Genomic DNA, 16663 nt, shown 5'->3' with positions numbered 1-16663 from the left:
AAAAGCATCCCGTCTAGGCACTTTCTTCGGTAGCAACTAAAGCATGCACTGAGTATGAGTAGAGGAGATGGGGAAAGTGGCAGGTTGTTCAAACTCACTCAAACATCACAAAGCCTATTTATCTATCTATGTTCTTATGCCAAATGGAGCTGCTGATTGTCATCTGGCCATTTTATGGTCAATGGCCAGGGCCAACAAAGTTATATGTTCACAGGATTCCTTAGTCCGCAAGGGGCTTCAGCATCCCGTAATATTATGCCGCATAAAGTGTCCCATTAAACATACTCTGCTGCCTGCACTTTGTGTAATCACTCACAGCTGTGCAAAATGAAAACAAGTCAGCTGTAAACTACATCAACCAGCGTAAGTGAATGGAGGATTGTGATTTATACCCCTCTTGCACAGGTGTAAATGATAGCACAAGGAGCAACATGGGAAAATCTGGCCCAGAATACTGTGAAGTTGTGTTGCAGCCTAACCAACACACTATATGCAAATGCCTCCCAGAGTTTTTCACGTTCAAAATCAAGATGATCCAGATCTGGACCCAGCTTTTGAGGTCTGAGTCCACCTCCAGTGATAGTGCTGCTAGTGGAGTTGTAACACTGCCAAAGCCCAACACAATTGCCATGATTCAACACTACTTTGCAGCATACAAACCTCCTGGATCTTAGTAAAACGCAGAAGCTCAATTTCTTTCTCTTTGATCTCAAAGGCCCTTAACATAGCCTATGTACATAGTAAGGCCTGCTTTTAGGGTTATAAAAGGGTGTCTTGCATATCCTCAGGGCACATACTTTGGGAAATGAAGCTGTTTGGTTCTGGCACTGTGGCATGAATGAGGATACACACTTGCCCTGTGCTTTGAAGTCAATTTACAATGGACTATATGAAGCTTTGTTATTTTTAAAGCTGTGTTATGAATAAAGTTAGCATTCTCAGTGACTCCTATATACCTGCTATCACTTAACCAACACCCCTGCAAAGTAGGTGGTATTGCCCCATTTTTACAGTTGCAGGAACTGAAACCCAGAAGTGTGAAGTGACTGGCCCAAAGTACAGAAAGAGTCAGTGTCAGGTTTCAAACTCAGGAGCTTCTGCCTTCCATGTCTGTGGTCAGGCTACAAGGCTCCCCCTTAATAATTTTAAGAATGCGGTTCCCTCCCCTAAACATGAGGCCTGCTTTGCTAGCTGGACATCAGTGAGTTGTAGTGACTGATATATCAATAGGTTTTGTGTAGTTAGGAGAAGTGGATTCATATAGGCTACCGCACAATACAGGTTTGAGCCCTACAGATCCTCTTATCTGATCAACACTTGTTGTGAATTCTTAACTACACTGTAAGTTATGAGGCATTTTTTCATATCAGGAAGAGATAGATGCATTGAGGGCTACAGCCAACTTCATCTCCTGTGTAACTCCGCTGATTTCAATGAAGTAATGCCAGAGATACATTTAGCTTTTCATTCCTATCTGGGATAAAAGTACAGTACACACTCATCACTAAAGCAAGAGGAAAAAAAAAACGGTCTTCCTGCCTCTCACTTTCTCTGAGACACTTTCTCTGAGAATAGTGATCAGATTATAGTGGGTGAACCTCAAAGGTTCTAATGTTCTATTCTCATACACACCCCTAAGTCTGTTTGCTTCTCCGGTTCTTCTCCAAACTATGAAATGGTTTAGTGTACCAATCATTTCCAGGGGTAGTCTATTTTTTGTCAAGGTCCAAATTTCTTGTTCAAGCTATAATCAAGGTCCAGACTCCAGAGAAAATAATAAAAACAACAACAACAATAATGATAATAATATGTTAGCAAAAAGATTTCGGGGTCTGTTCAAAAGTATCTGGCAGTCCGGATTTGGCCTGTGGCCTGCCTATTGACTACCCCAGCTGGAAGCTTTCTGGCAGGGAAATCCCAGGGCTTCCTGCTTCCAGTCTTGCTGGAAACAACCCCCACCTTTCCCCCAGCCAGCAGCCTTTCATGGCATATTTTGGCACTTGGGCTTCTGGCCCTGGCCTGAATGAGGACACACAGAGATTGTTGTGAAAATATACAGATACCCAGAAGAAATATTAGTTGAACATTTTTGAACATCAAGAAAGGTTCAGTCAAGTAACAAGCAAAAGGTTTGGAAGAGGGTGGAAATTCTATCCACACCACTTTTCCAACCCTAATGCAGCCTCAATCACCCTTGCATAATTTAGGACAGAGGGAAATAATGTGAGTCTCCCTGATTAGCTCATCCCATCCCATCTTCTTTTCTGTCTCTAAGGGTATGTCTTCACTAGCAACGTTAAAATGCTGCTGCGACAGCACTTTAACATGGCTGTGTAGTCCTGGCAGAGAGAGAGCTCTCCCAGCGCTGTAAAAAGCCCACCTCCATGAGGGAAATAGCTACCGGTGCTGGGCACACAGCTCCCAGCGCTGGTGCACTGCCCACACTTTACAGCATGGAAACTTGCAGTGCTCAGGAGGGTGTTTTTTCACATCCCTGAGTGAGAAAGTTGCAGAGCTGTAAAGTGGCAGTGTAGACAAGGCCTAAGGGCATGGCTACATTTACAGATGTAGAGTGCTGCGAGTTAAACCAGTTCTCAAAGACCGCAGTAGGGAGAGCGCTGCCATGTGTTCACACTGTCAGCTGCAAGCACACTGGCAAGGCCACATTTGCGGCACTTGTAGCGGCATTGGGAGAGGTGCATTATGGGCAGTTATCCCACAGAGCATCTCTTCCCATTCTGGTGCCGTGGCTTGTGGGAAGGGAGCTGGGGGGAGAGGGGGGGCATTCTGGGTCCTGTCCCAATGCCCTGTGATGCATCCCAGGAATCCCTGTGCTTCCGTCTACATTTGGCACCATCTTTCAACTTCTTTTTGTACTGCGCGCTCTGTCTTCCCTTTCGGTCTGTGGGAATGGATCCTGAACTTGTGAGGAATATGCTGATGGGTCTCACCAGCATGTCACGAATTGCAGTCGAGTTACTCCTAAAGCTACAAAGTGACAGTGAGGAGTCCGACAATGATGTCGACTCACATAACACACACAACACAAGATTGCTTGTGGAATTCACAGACATGCTCGCCGCAGTGGAATACTGCTTGTGGGCTCGGGAAACAAGCACTGAGTGGTGGGATCACATCATCATGAAAGTCTGGGATGATGAGCAAGTTTGCAGGGCCATTAATTGCATCCTGCTCAGAACCACCATGACTCTGGGCAACACGCGTGACATTGTGGCTGGCTTTGCACAAATGGATTTCTCTAACTGTGGAGGGAGGATAGATGGGATGCATATTCCAATTCTGGCACCAGATCATCTAGACTCCGTACATAAATCGGAAGGGGTAGTTCTCTATGGTTTTCCAGGCTCTTGTGGATCACTGTGGGTGTTTCATGGACATTAACGCAGGCTGGTCCGGAAAGGTGCATGACACATGCATCTTTTGGAACACAGGCCTGTTCAGGAAGCTGCAAGCTGGGACTTTCTTCCCAGACCAGAAGATGACTGTAGGGGAAGTCAAAATGCCCATTGTGATCCTTGGAGACCCCGCTTACCTTTTAATGCCATGGCTCATGAAACCCTACAGAGGGAGCCTTGACAGTAGCAAGGAGAGGTTCAACAGGCTGAGTCGGTGCAGAATGACTGCTGAGTGTGCTTTTGGCCATTTAAAAGGCCGCTGGCGCTGTCTGTATGGGAAGCTGAACCTGGCCAATGACAACATCCCCACGTTATGGCCATGTGCTGTATCCTCCATAATATTTGTGGAAGGGAAAGGTGAAAGCTTCACTCAGGCATGGACCACGGAGGTTCAACACCTGGAGGCTGAATTTGAACAGCCAGAGACCAGAGCTATTAGAGGAACCCAGAGTGGGGCTGTAAGGATTAGGGATGCCTTGAGGGAGTGATGTGATGCTGAAAGCCACCAGTAACGTTTGGTGCCCTGCACGGGAGTAAAGTGCAGTGGTTCCAGTGCTAGTAGGCATCCTTGTTTGCTACGTATGATGCATTGACTTGCAGTGCCTGTTGCTTTCCTGGGCTACGGTATCTTTTACTTAATGCAATAAAGAATGTTTTCAAAGCCAAAAAATTTATTTATTGAAAAGAAACAACTGCTGGGGAAACAGAAAGGGCATGACACATCTGTGCTGTGTGGGAGGAGGGAAGGGGGCGGGATGGGGAACAGGACAATCACAGATTTGCGTATGTCCTGGTATCAGCCTTCCTGTCTGGAGTACCGCAAAATGAGTGCTGCACTTCAGACTGACTAAAATGCATGGTGATGGGGGTTGAGAGCAGTGGGTAAGGGTCGTAGTTTGCAGGGCTGGGCGGTGAAGCTACAGGTGTTGGAGACAGCTGGTGGGGATAAGAAACCGGATGTTGGGGGAAGTGGGTTGGCGGTGACATAGGGTGTCAAGGTTCCTTCCCCACTCTGAACTCTAGGGTACAGATGTGGGGACCTGCATGAAAGACCCCCCAAGCTTATTCTTACCAGCTTAGGTTAAACGCTACCACCACCAAAATGTCTAACAATAATAACAGGGGAAGTGTCCACTTGGAAACGTCTCCCCCTCAAAATCCCCCCAAACCCTACACCCCCTTTCCTGGGGAAGGCTTGATAAAAATCCTCACCAATTTGCATAGGTGAACACAGACCCAAACCCTTGAATCTTAAGTACAATGAAAAGCAATCAGGTTCTTAAAAGAAGAATTTTAATTAAAGAAAAAGTAAAAGAATCACCTCTGTAAAATCAAGATGGTAAATACCTTACAGGGTAATCAGATTCAAAACATAGAGAATCCCTCTAGGCAAAACCTTAAGTTACAAAAAGACAGAAAAACAGGAATATACATCCCATTCAGCACAACTTATTTTATCAGCCATTTAAACAAAACAGAATCTAACACATATCTAACTAGATTGCTTACTAACTCTTTACAGGAGTTCAGACCTGCATTCCTGCTCTGGTCCTGGCAAAAGAATCACACAGACAGAGAGAAGCTTTGTTTCCCCCCCCCCCTCCAGCTTTGAAAGTATCTCCTCATTGGTCATTTTGGTCAGGTGCCAGCGAGGTTATCTTAGCTTCTTAACCCTTTACAGGTGAAAGGGTTTTTCCTCTGGCCAGGAGGGATTTAAATGTGTTTACCCTTCCCTTTATATTTATGGCATAGGGGCACAAGAAAAGGTTTTGGGACAAGGACTGAAGGGGGGGTGTGGATCTGCTCCGTTTTCAGTGCTACGAGTGCCTGTATCAAGTCTGCTTCGCACTCCATAATGCTTATGAGCTGCTCTGTGCTTTGGTGCCGGCAATCTGCATTCTGATGGCGGAGTCTCCTTTCAGTCTCCCGTCACTCCTGTACTTTTTGATTTTCAGTAAGGGACTGCTGCATGACTTCATGCAGCAGGTCCTCTTTGGTTCTTCGCGGCTGCTTTCTGATTCTTTGTAGTCTTTGGCCATTGATAACAAGGACAGCTGGGATCTCAAGGTTGCATTTGTAAAGCCAAAATGCAACAGAGGCAGCATTGTTCACACTGGACAGAGCAATGATTGGTCCGTACTTAAAGACAAGTACATTGTACATAATAGCAGAAAGTGCCCATCCCAAAGCGAGCGCACATTACCCACAGGAGCCCCAAAATGGTGAGTAAGCACAGGAGAAAGGGGGACTGATTGTTTCAGAGCCTTACTGTCCTCTGGGGTTGGTTCTGTGCCTTGGGAGAGCCAACAGCTGCAGGAAGCCCCTGTCCTGAACACTGTCCCCACATTTTCTACAGGATGAGTTCGTCCTGGATGATATCTCGCTGCTGAGGGTGATCTAGGAAGCAAGGAAGGGTCTTCTACTACAATGCAGCTTCCACCCTAGCCCTTATACCGCTTGCCTGTGTGCAGTAATGGTCCCCCCACCCCTCATGGCACAGTGGCATGGACATGTTAGCCTTACTGGGACAAGGAGCACAGTAGCTCTGCCAAAGAACCTGTGCAAGCGGATTGCCCAGCTTCTGCATGAGACCTTTGAAGAGATCACTGAGGCCAATTATCGCAACGTGAGAGAGCACATCAATCCCCTATTCCGCATCTAGGCATGCACGCAACCCTAGCTCTTCTTTCTGCAACCCTCCTCGCCCCAAGAGCCCACACCAAACAACTACCTCCTCTGCTGTTTGTTCTTCCACAAGCACCAATCCACTGTGACTGGCTACCTTCCTCTTGGCTTGAAAACAGCTCCTGGCTGCATGTATCTAGGGATGCCAGGCTGTCCTTTGGCTCTGGGACCCCCTCCTCCTCAGCACCCTCGCTCCCGCTTTCCTCCTCCTGTTTTGTTGAACTCTGTGCTGCTAAGGCCTCTGAAGTGTCCATGATGGCCTTCAGAATGGAGGTGGGGTCACCCCCAAGTATCGTGTCCAGCTCTCGGTAGAAACGGAAGGTTGTGGGGGCAGCACCGGAGCGGCTGTTTGCCTCCCACACTTTGTGGTAGGCATTCCTCAGCTCCTTCACTTTAACCCTACACTGCACTGCATCCCAGTCATGACGCCTTTTCATCATGGCCCTTGATAACTTCCCATAATATCGTAATTCCTGCAGCTGGGACTGGACAGCTTCCTCCCCCAAAACACTCCTTACTGGGGATTGCCTGACTTGTGGAGGCATGTCACCTGGAAAGATGCGCTGAGAGCACTCCACGCCTTGCTGAGCAAACAGGAAGGGGAATTTCAAAATTCCTAGAGAATTTAAAGGGCGGGTCTGATGGTTGGTTGCCTGAGGGCAGGGCAGTAGAGTTCAAAGTGATGACCAGAGTGGCTAGAACAGGCATTGTGGGACACTTCTGGAGGCTGATCAGAGAGCAATAATAGACCAGGGTGTCCACACTGGCACCGCGGCGCTACAGCCGGGCCGCAGCAAGCTTTATGCTTCTCGTGGAAGTGGATTACCAGGGGCGCTCCAGCCGCAGAGTTGGGGCACTCTACATGCCTTGCCAGTGTGGACACCTCAGGAGTTAGGGTGCCCGGGGGAGCTGATTTAACGCACTCTAACTTGCAAGTGTAGCCAAGTCACTCTATAGGCTCTCCCTTTCTCCTGCTTTGTGTGCACGTGTCTCTCACACCTGCTTTCTCCTAGCTCTTCCTCATGCTGTGATTGTCACTTTCTCACTCCCTTTTTGTGGCTCTCTCTCACTCCCCCTTTTCTCTCTGACTCTTTCTCCCCATGACTCACTCTCCTCTCCCATTTCCCTCTGTGACTGTCTCTTCCACTCTCTTTCAGTCATTCTCAACCCCACTCACTGACCACACTATTTTCACAGCTCAGAACATGAAGTGCTGAACATAGTGGCCTGGGGGGATGACCAGTAGCATGGAAGCAGAGCTGGGGATGCTCCTTTCCAGGAAGCAGACAAGGGAGGGAAGAATATCAGGAGCCCTTCCATACAAATGGATAATAATGTTTTTTCCTCTTGATTTGCATCTGGGCCCTGAAGCACTGAGCTCAGACCTGCACAGGGCTCCAGGCTGCACTCTTCTCGGGGACATGAAGCATACACCTGGCCTTAGGATGGGCAGCTCCAGTGGATGCTGTCACTGCCCTCCATGTGTCCCTTTCATTCATACCATTGTCTAGCTGCCATGGTTACCTTTTGCTTTCATCTGGAAACCATATCATCATCCAATGCTCCTGTGGATTCAAAACTAACCAGAGCTCCACAAGCGGGAACCAAGTAGATGCAGTGATCAGAGGCCAAGTTGGGGGAAGTCTAGCAAACTCCTCCTCTCCTATGTGGAGAGCATAGGCCATGACACTGCACTGATGTCAGAGCTTATGGGTCTTTCCTTCTTCCCTCTTCCATTCTCTTACATTCATTCACATCTGCCCAGGGGCTTATTCCACAGGTGTCCATGAGGTACCTAAGATCTGACCATGGGGCTGAGAGGTAGCAAAGCTCCATCCAGGGCACCAGGGATGAGGGAAGCAGAGTCCCATTTCCATTTGGGATACCACTGTGATGTGTCATTCCATATTTTTATGAAAATATGCTTATGATATGAATATGACATAACAGATATACTTTATGCAAGATGGCTCACATGAGATATCATTAGAAAGGTTATGATTTACTGAATGAGATTGTCCTATTTGTATGCATGTGTCAAGGTTCCTTCCCCACTCTGAACTCTAGGGTACAGATGTGGGGACCTGCATGAAAACCTCCTAAGCTTACTTTTACCAGCTTAGGTTAAAACTTCCCCAAGGTACAAACTATTTTACCCTTTGCCCTTGGACTTCCACTGCCACCACCAAACGTTTATCTGGGTTTATTTTTATTAGGAAAGCATTGTTTGGAAACGTCTTTCCCCCCATAATCCTTGCACCCCACTTCCTGGGGAAGGTTTGGTAAAAATCCTCACCAATTTGCATAGGTGACCACAGACCCAAACCCTTGGATCTTAAGAACAATGAAAAAGCATTCAGTTTCTGAAAAAGAAGGATTTTAATAGAGGTAAAAAGAATCACCTCTGTAAAATCAGGATGGTAAATACCTTACAGGGTAATTAGATTCAAAACATAGAGAATCCCTCTAGGCAAAACCTTAAGTTACAAAAAGGCACACAGACAGGAATATCCATTCTATTCAGCACAACTTAATTTCTCAGCCATTTAAAGAAATCATAATCTAATGCATATCTAGCTAGATTACTTACTATGTTCGAAGACTCCATTCCTGTTCTGTCCCCGGCAAAAGCATAACACAGACAGACACTTTGTTTTTCCCTCCCCCCAGCTTTTGAAAGTATCTTGTCTCCTCATTGGTCATTTTGGTCAGGTGCCAGCAAGGTTATCCTAGCTTCTTAACTCTTTACAGGTGAGAGGATTTTTCCTCTGGCCAGGAGGGATTTTAAAGGGGTTTACCCTTCCCTTTATATTTATGACAGCATGTATCATTTCTGTATCTGAAATTAGGAATACTGACTATGTATCTGTGTTTCAACTATGCTACTTTGGGTGACGCCCACTGCTAACTCTTCAGGTACAACAATCGATAAGCCAGACATGGCGGATGGCCCATAGCAAGGACAATGGATTGTGAAAAGTTTGGCTTTCCTGTGGACGCTCTATACTGCCACTGACTCATGAATGCTGTGATACTACAGAGTCAGGAGGTCTTGTCACCTGATACTAAAACATAAGCTGGGACTTCTTGTAACTTTCCACTGTAAGGGAAGGGGGATCAAAGTAGGGAAACAAAGGACTCCCGCCTTATGCGAATCCTATTTATTGGTGGGGAGTGAGGTAATTCAGGTCATCAATTATCCCTTGCTACCTTGCCCAAGATGACTGCTGGAAACAACTAAGAGTGAACTGGGGGAAAGAACTGGACCCAGGCTGGAAGGGTGTCTGGCTTGTGAAGAAGATTATTAGAACCACATTTAGGGTGAGAACTCACATGTAACCAGTTTCTTTAGTGTATTAAGCTTAGTTTGCATGCTCTGTTTTATTTTCTTAATAATCTGCCTTGTTCTGTCTGCTACCTCCTTAACTACTTAAAATACACCTGTTATAGTTAATAAATTTATTTCTGGTTTATAATATAATCCATTTTATGTGATTTCTAATTGGAGGGGTGAGAAGTTGTGTACACCCTCCTCCACATTGAGGGAAGAGGCAAATTTCATATAATTTTGGGTTTGCACTCCAAGGGGGGTGGACATCTGAGTGCTGTGGCATGCCCCGTAACCTGAGCCTTCCCAGAGCGTATCTGTCTCTGTGCAGCTGGCTGTGGCCCTGCCTGTGTGCTTGGCTGGAAAAGGCTAGGGAGCCTAGCCCAGCAATACCAGGTAAAAGGGGGCCCATGCTGGCAGAATAGTCTGACTCAGTGGTGTTCCAGCACACCTCGTGACATCAGGGGGTCCAGCCCGTCACAACCACCACAAGGGTGTTTTCATTTTTAAACAAGAAGGTAGATGGGATGGAATGCAGATGGGAACCTGGCAGGGGCTAAGGAGCAGTGGGGGCCTTCTGGCATGGCAGTATAGGAGGAGATGAAGAAGCTGGGGCCTACTAGAAGAGTCTCACATTTCCAATCAGCAGCTATTTCCACTCTGCTTGTTTCTCCCCTGCCTGCCAGGGAGAGCGGGTGTGGCAAGGAGGGATGGGGACAGACAGGCAAGGCCTCACTCTTTAACCTGACAGAATGAGAGCAAATGCCTCTGACACAAGCAGAAGCACATTAGAGAGGGTGGAAATGGGAATTCTGACATCCCTGGAAGCCAGACATTGAAATGAAAATAAAGCAATAGGAGCTGAGAAGCTCCCAGTGTTGGCAGAGAAGGTGGTCCCCTTCTATCTGGGCTTCACCATGTTCCAGGGCAATAATCAGCCAAAGAAAGATGAGATTTCCCAAACCAAGGCCTTGTGCCACAGACCAAGAGCAGCCTCCCTTCACCTGAGCCAATGGCTTCACTAATGTGGAGTGTGCACGAGTCACTAAAGACTCTTCAACCTTCATCAGAAAGAGGAGCAGAGCTCTGTGCAGTTGGGCCCACAGAGGCAGGGGGAGGAGAGCTGTTAAGACCAAAGCCTAATGGATGAGGTAAGGTGGGGAATAAAATATAATTTTAAAAAGTCATCACCTTAATTTTAATCACACTCACGGGACTACATGAGATTTAAAACAAAACATTACACAGCTGCTTTGCTACATGAGATTAATTTCATGTAACAGGATGAATAAAAAATATTCCCACTCCAGGTTTCTGAAACATTCCAGCCCCAGGCAGCGGGAGTAATGGGCATAGAATGTGGGATGAGGCAGGGAGATGAGCTCAAGATGCTTTCATGCTTCATGTGAGTCACCCACCCAGAGCTGGATTCTGACACAAATCTCTGTCGGCATTTTCCCATTAAGAATTAATCTTTAGCTAAGGTGGTCAGTGCTAGATCTCTCTCTGTAGATGGACAGACACAGAATAAATGTTAAAGCTAATGTGGGCTCACAACAGTCTGGACCTTTGTGGTGAGACCAGCTCCAGCAGATACCAGGAGAAGTTGTGAGCTCCACGGACATTGGTGGACTCCATGCCATGGCCTGTTAAAGTTACCAAGTACTTAGATCCAAATTGATTTGCAAGAATACCATACTGAGAAATAAACTCATTACCTTTCACGCAGCAGCATTAATGTGCAGCCCTGACAATTATTCTCCCTGGTCATCCCCTCAGCCCTGCCCTGAGCAAGAGTGGTGGTTTCTTAGTACCCAGTGCAGTGCCAAGATACAACTCAAAAGCACATCCCAAAGGGGCTAGAAAGTAATCAAGATCCCCCTATTTCTAACAGAGTGATCAGAAATGCCTGATTACTTCCTATCAGTTCAGGTTGTGATCTTGTTAGCTCCTGTAAGCTAAAGCAGAGTCTAGGCCTGCCTAATTCTGAGATGGGAGGGAGACCTCCAAGGAAAAGCTAGAGCACAACAGGAAGTGGTACTGGTGACTCAGTAGGTCTCCCTCTTCCCTTTAAAGCAAAAAAGAACCCACTGCTCCATTGCAGTGCTAGCGGTGCTCTGCAGCTGGAGGTACCATCTTCGGAATGAGCTGTAAAACCACTCACGGTCATTCAAGATCCCAGACAGGCTTTGAAAGAAAAGGGGTGCTAACTTCACTAACCAGCTACATTCCATCTCTAGCTAAGATTACAGACATTCTACTGACTTCCTGTAATCTTCTTCATTTTCTGCTAAGCTGTCATTTAATGTTGCTTTTCCATACTTACCATGATCCACCACAGAAGTGACTGCATTTCAGTAATTAGTAATCTAATTCTAATATATCAGAGAGAGACAGGCCCAAACAGGATCCAGATCCAGACTTTTTCAATGTTCAAGGGGCTGTTTGAATCCAGAGTCTTAGTTTGGGCCATTTTCTGTTTTCGGTAGTTAGTGACATTTGCAAAGCTCTTTGGGTTCACTGTGGAAGAAAGACACCTAAATACACATACAAGTTATCATCATTCCTCTTTGGATCTAATAAGCAGTTCTTTGTAAGATTATTTTTTCAAGAGAAATTTTAAGATCTCCACTTCTGCCTCCCTTCTCTCCTCTTCCAGCCATTTGTAAGCCCACCACTTGAAAACAAATGCCAGCCACAAAGCTAATACTACATAAGAACGGCCACACTGGGTCAGACCATTGGTCCATCTAGCCCAGTATCCCATCTTCAGACAGTGGCCGGTGTCATATGCTTCAAGAGAGAATGAACATAACAGGGCAATTTACTGAGTGATCCATCTCCTTTTGTCCAGTTCCAGCTCCTGGTAGCCAGAGGTTTAGGAACACCCAGAGCATTGGGTTGCAGCCCTTACCATTATGGCTAATAGCCATTGATGGACCTATGCTCCATGAACTTATCTAATTCTGTTTTGAACCCAGTTATACTTTTGGCCTTCACAACATCCCATGGCAATGAGTTCCACAAGTTGACTGTGTGTTGTGTGTAGAAGTACTTCCTTATGTTCATTTTAAACCTACTGTATATTAATTTCCTTGGGTAACCCCTGGCTCTTGTGTCATGTGAAGGGATAAATTCACTTTCTCCACTTCATGCATAAATTTATAGATCTTTATCATATCCCCTCCCTTACTTATCTCTTTTCTCAGATGAACAGTCCCAGTTTTTTTAATCTCTCCTTATATGGAAGCTGTTCCATACCCCTTAATAATTTTTATTGCCCTTCTTTCTATTTTTTCCAATTCTAATATATCTTTTTGAGAAGGGGTGACCAGAACTGCACACAGTATTCAAGGTGTGGGCGCACCATGTATTTATAAGTGACATTATGATAATTTTCTGTCTTATTTTCTATCCCTTTTCCAGTGGTTCCTAACATTGTTAGCTTTTTGACTGCCGTGGATATTTTCAGCGGATGTTTTCAGAGAACTATCCACAATGACTCCAAGGACTCTTTCTCGCGTGGTAACAGCTAATTTAAACCCCATCATTTTGTATGTATAGTTGGGATTGTTTTCCAGTGTGCATTACTTTGCATTTATCAGCATTGAATTTCACCCACCATTGTCTTGCCCTGTCACTCAGTTTTGTGAGATCCCTTTGTAACTCTTTTCAGGCAGCTTTGGACTGACACACAAAGTCACATAATGTGCTTGGAAAGTGTTCTTGAAACAACTGGCACCAGCTCGCTTTCACTTCCCCTTCTCCTTATCAGTAACAGACATTGGGCTATGTCTCCACCAGCCTTTTTTAAAAAAAAATCTCCTATGGCTGCACTAATGCCAGCGTAGCCCAGTAGTAGTAATAGTGGAAACACTAGGGAAGACAGGGCTCAGACACCTGAACCATTGCATCATTTACTGTAATCTCACTTGAAACCAGGATAAATGACACCAATGCAAAGTATATCTACGCTAGAGATTTGCATAGGGGCAGATCCACCTGAGGCTGAACTCTCAGAGTAGACAAGAAGTGTAGGACAGCTCCAGAAAAAGGTAGGCGGATTTGTGTGTCTATACATATGGGTCCTCCTCCTCCATCATGCATATTCATCTATAACAATTTCCACCCATGCCAACAAGAGGGGTAACTATAAAAAGCAATTATAGGAGGAGGAAGATGAGCCCACAGGCAGGGGTTGCCACCTTCCATCATTTGGCCTTCAGGACAAATTCACCACACCATGAAGTTATGCTGCCACCCTGGCACCTACTTTTGGCCTTCACAACATCCAAGGCATGTTGTTCATATATTCCTGTTTGTCTCCTTCTCTCCAGAGCACTGATGAGTTGCTGGTGGAGGTGGGGCTGCAGCCAGCTGTTATTTGAAGTGAGAGCTGCATCAGGCAAGGGGATATTCCTGCTGCTCTCAGCCCCAGAAGCTGTCAAAGCAATCATGGATTTGCGTTCTGGGGAAGCAATTAGGGACTCCCTGTGGCTCCTCAGCTTGCCTCCCTTTTGTAGGACGGTCGCATCAGGCTAGAGCCAAGCTAGCACTGCACTGTACATGCAGGCAATGCTGGCTTCCCCTGAAGCCAACATGGATTATTAAGAGAGATAACTGGGGCAGATGAAATATCTCCCACTAGAACACATGCACAGCCATAGATTTTGCCCTTATCTGTAGCCTGGGGCAGTTTCCAGCAGATAAATGAAAGGCTCTCTCTTTAGTGATTTTTGTAATAATAATTTGCTCTGTCCTTTACCTCCAGATCCAGCTATTACATCTTTACTTTGCAGTGCAAGCGTAGTCTCCTCTTGCGTTCCCCATCTGTGCTAGGTGATCCATACATCCCATTCAAAGGTTCACATTACCCATCCCCAGGGTAAGGCAGCAGGATAGAACCCTTGTGCTGGGGACATACAGGGGATGGAGTAGTTGAAAGGTCATTTAACAGTCAGTGCTGTTAGTCTGCTACCTCGAGTGCCCCTCTCTGGCTTTGAAATAACTAGGAGCTTCCCCAGCCAACCTTAGTCCTTGCTCATCAGTAGTAAATTGGAATAAGAGCTCAGAATGACAGGTTGAGCTAATTGTATTCCTTTCTTTGTAAAACAGGCCCCAACCCTGCAATGAGCTCTGTGGAGGTGGATGCTTGCACTCAAGTTGAGTTCATCACAGGATCAAGGGTGTGTATGGGTAGATGTATGTTTTGTTTGTTTTGGGGGTTTTGGGGGTGGAACCCAAAGCCTCGACAGTTCCTTGTCATACCGTCAGCCACAGCCCCTACCTTTCACTCTGGCAGCCTGCCTGCCCTTCCCCCTGGTTGAACTGGAGCTGACCCAGGGAATTCAATTAGAGTTGTTCTTCCTCTATCAAACAAACCCCACATGGCCCAAACCAAACACTATGACTTGAAAATAAATGGATTGAAAGCGGCTCCAGTCTGCTCAGACATTGTCCTCTACACATTCTCCCTCAGCATCAGCCTAGCCATGATTACAGTTAGGAGAACACCAGCATCCCCATCCGGCCTGCAAGGGATAGGGAGAGTGTGGCATGTCCTGCTGGTGATCAATCACTGGTCACCATGGAGAGGACAGCATGGGGAGCTTCTGTGTGCTGCTGGGGTGAACATCTCTGGAATTTATCATGTGCCGCTGAGAAGGGCCTCTGTAGGAGCTGCTGTGTGCTCCTGGCACAACATATCTGTGGTCGTCTCAATGTCCCTGAGGACGACATTACTTCATTATTAAACATTTCCCTTATAACAAACCAAACAAATTATTGGTGCTGGCATATGGACAAATACAAAAATACTATACACCAGAAATCAAGGTATTTACTCAGTGCTTAGATTCCCCTGTTTTAACCCTAATATTTCCAGTTCATGGACTTTTATGGGACATATCAAAACAACATTTTTAATGACAGAAATCAAAATTAAGAGGGGAGATAACAGAGAGCAGAGACAGAAAAGAAAGGGGATGAGGGGAAGAGTGTGTGGCTTTATCTCCTGCCTTGTCATCCAGGCCTCCTACAGGGATCTTTAATTGACCAGTTCTAGGGAACAGTCCCAAATGGATTCAATTTTTTCCAGGACCTGCTGTCTGTTGCATCTGATCCCTTCGTTCACAGCCAGGTCCACCAGTCCATTATACATGCCTTCATGCCTAAGGGGGGGATTTACTTTTCTAATGTAGCAAAATACGAAGTCTCTCAACCAATTAGGCTATAGATGGACATCCTCTCTGATATGGCAATAGCCTCCATTTGCTGGGTATATGACCCAAGTATGTAGGAGTCTGCCTAAAGGCCAAGTGAAGTCTCTGGGATCATGGTAATTCTGGTTTTAATACCATCTCAGGAGCCTGAAAAGAGAGGGCATGACCACCACACGTGTGCAAATGGGGTCCTTTATCCTCCCTCTTCCTAAACCTATCACTGGGTGTAGTTATAATTTTATAAAAGCCTTTGAAGTGATCAATCCACCCTAAAGATGACTTTTTGTTCAATGAAACATAATCAGAGATTCCAGGTTGCTTCCTTAACCGTTCCTATTGCTCTCTTTCACTGTGGGAGAGAGAGAGTGTGAGTGTGTGTGTGTTTGTTGAGGGGGTGGGGTAATTATTACCAGTCTTTGTTCCATTTTTGACTCATTATGCCTGTGTTACTCTTGGGCAGGGGGCATTAGGAACTCATAGTTTACCTGCTGATCTGCATAAATAGTATAACTCTACAAAATTTGAGGAGTTCCAGCACTTCAGACCACATATGCTGCCGGGCCAGATTCTGAGGTGAGCAGATGATGGTTTTGAATATGTCACCTTATTGCATTACTGGGATCTGCCCAATGTCTATGGGGAGGGTATCTCTGAGGCAGGTTGTGGGGGAACTCCCAACTATTCTCGTGCCAGTCTCCCCCAGCTGGAAGGAATGTCGCAAGAGCAATGACTGTTGAGTGGGCTTTCAGCTACTCTACTCCCAGTATCTTGAGCAAAAGCATGCAACCTAGAATGATGGATCACCCTTGGCCCTGAGTGGAGTGGGACTCGCAGGACTACATTTCCCCCTCTCATCTTGCTCTAGTACCCTCTTCCAAGTTAGCCCACTGTTTCCCAGTACATATACAGCAGGACTTTTTCTTCAGTTGCTGTCCCACAGGAAGAAAACAAAGAGAAAGTGAGATGCAGCCCCTTCTGGACAAAGATGCAACTGGCTGGCTGGGTCAGTCAGA

The sequence above is a fragment of the Caretta caretta genome, chromosome 6 (genome assembly GCF_965140235.1).
Source record: "Caretta caretta isolate rCarCar2 chromosome 6, rCarCar1.hap1, whole genome shotgun sequence".
NCBI classification, from domain to species: domain Eukaryota; kingdom Metazoa; phylum Chordata; order Testudines; family Cheloniidae; genus Caretta; species Caretta caretta.
The sequence above is the reverse complement of the archived record's forward strand: the minus strand, read 5'-3'. Positions refer to the sequence as shown.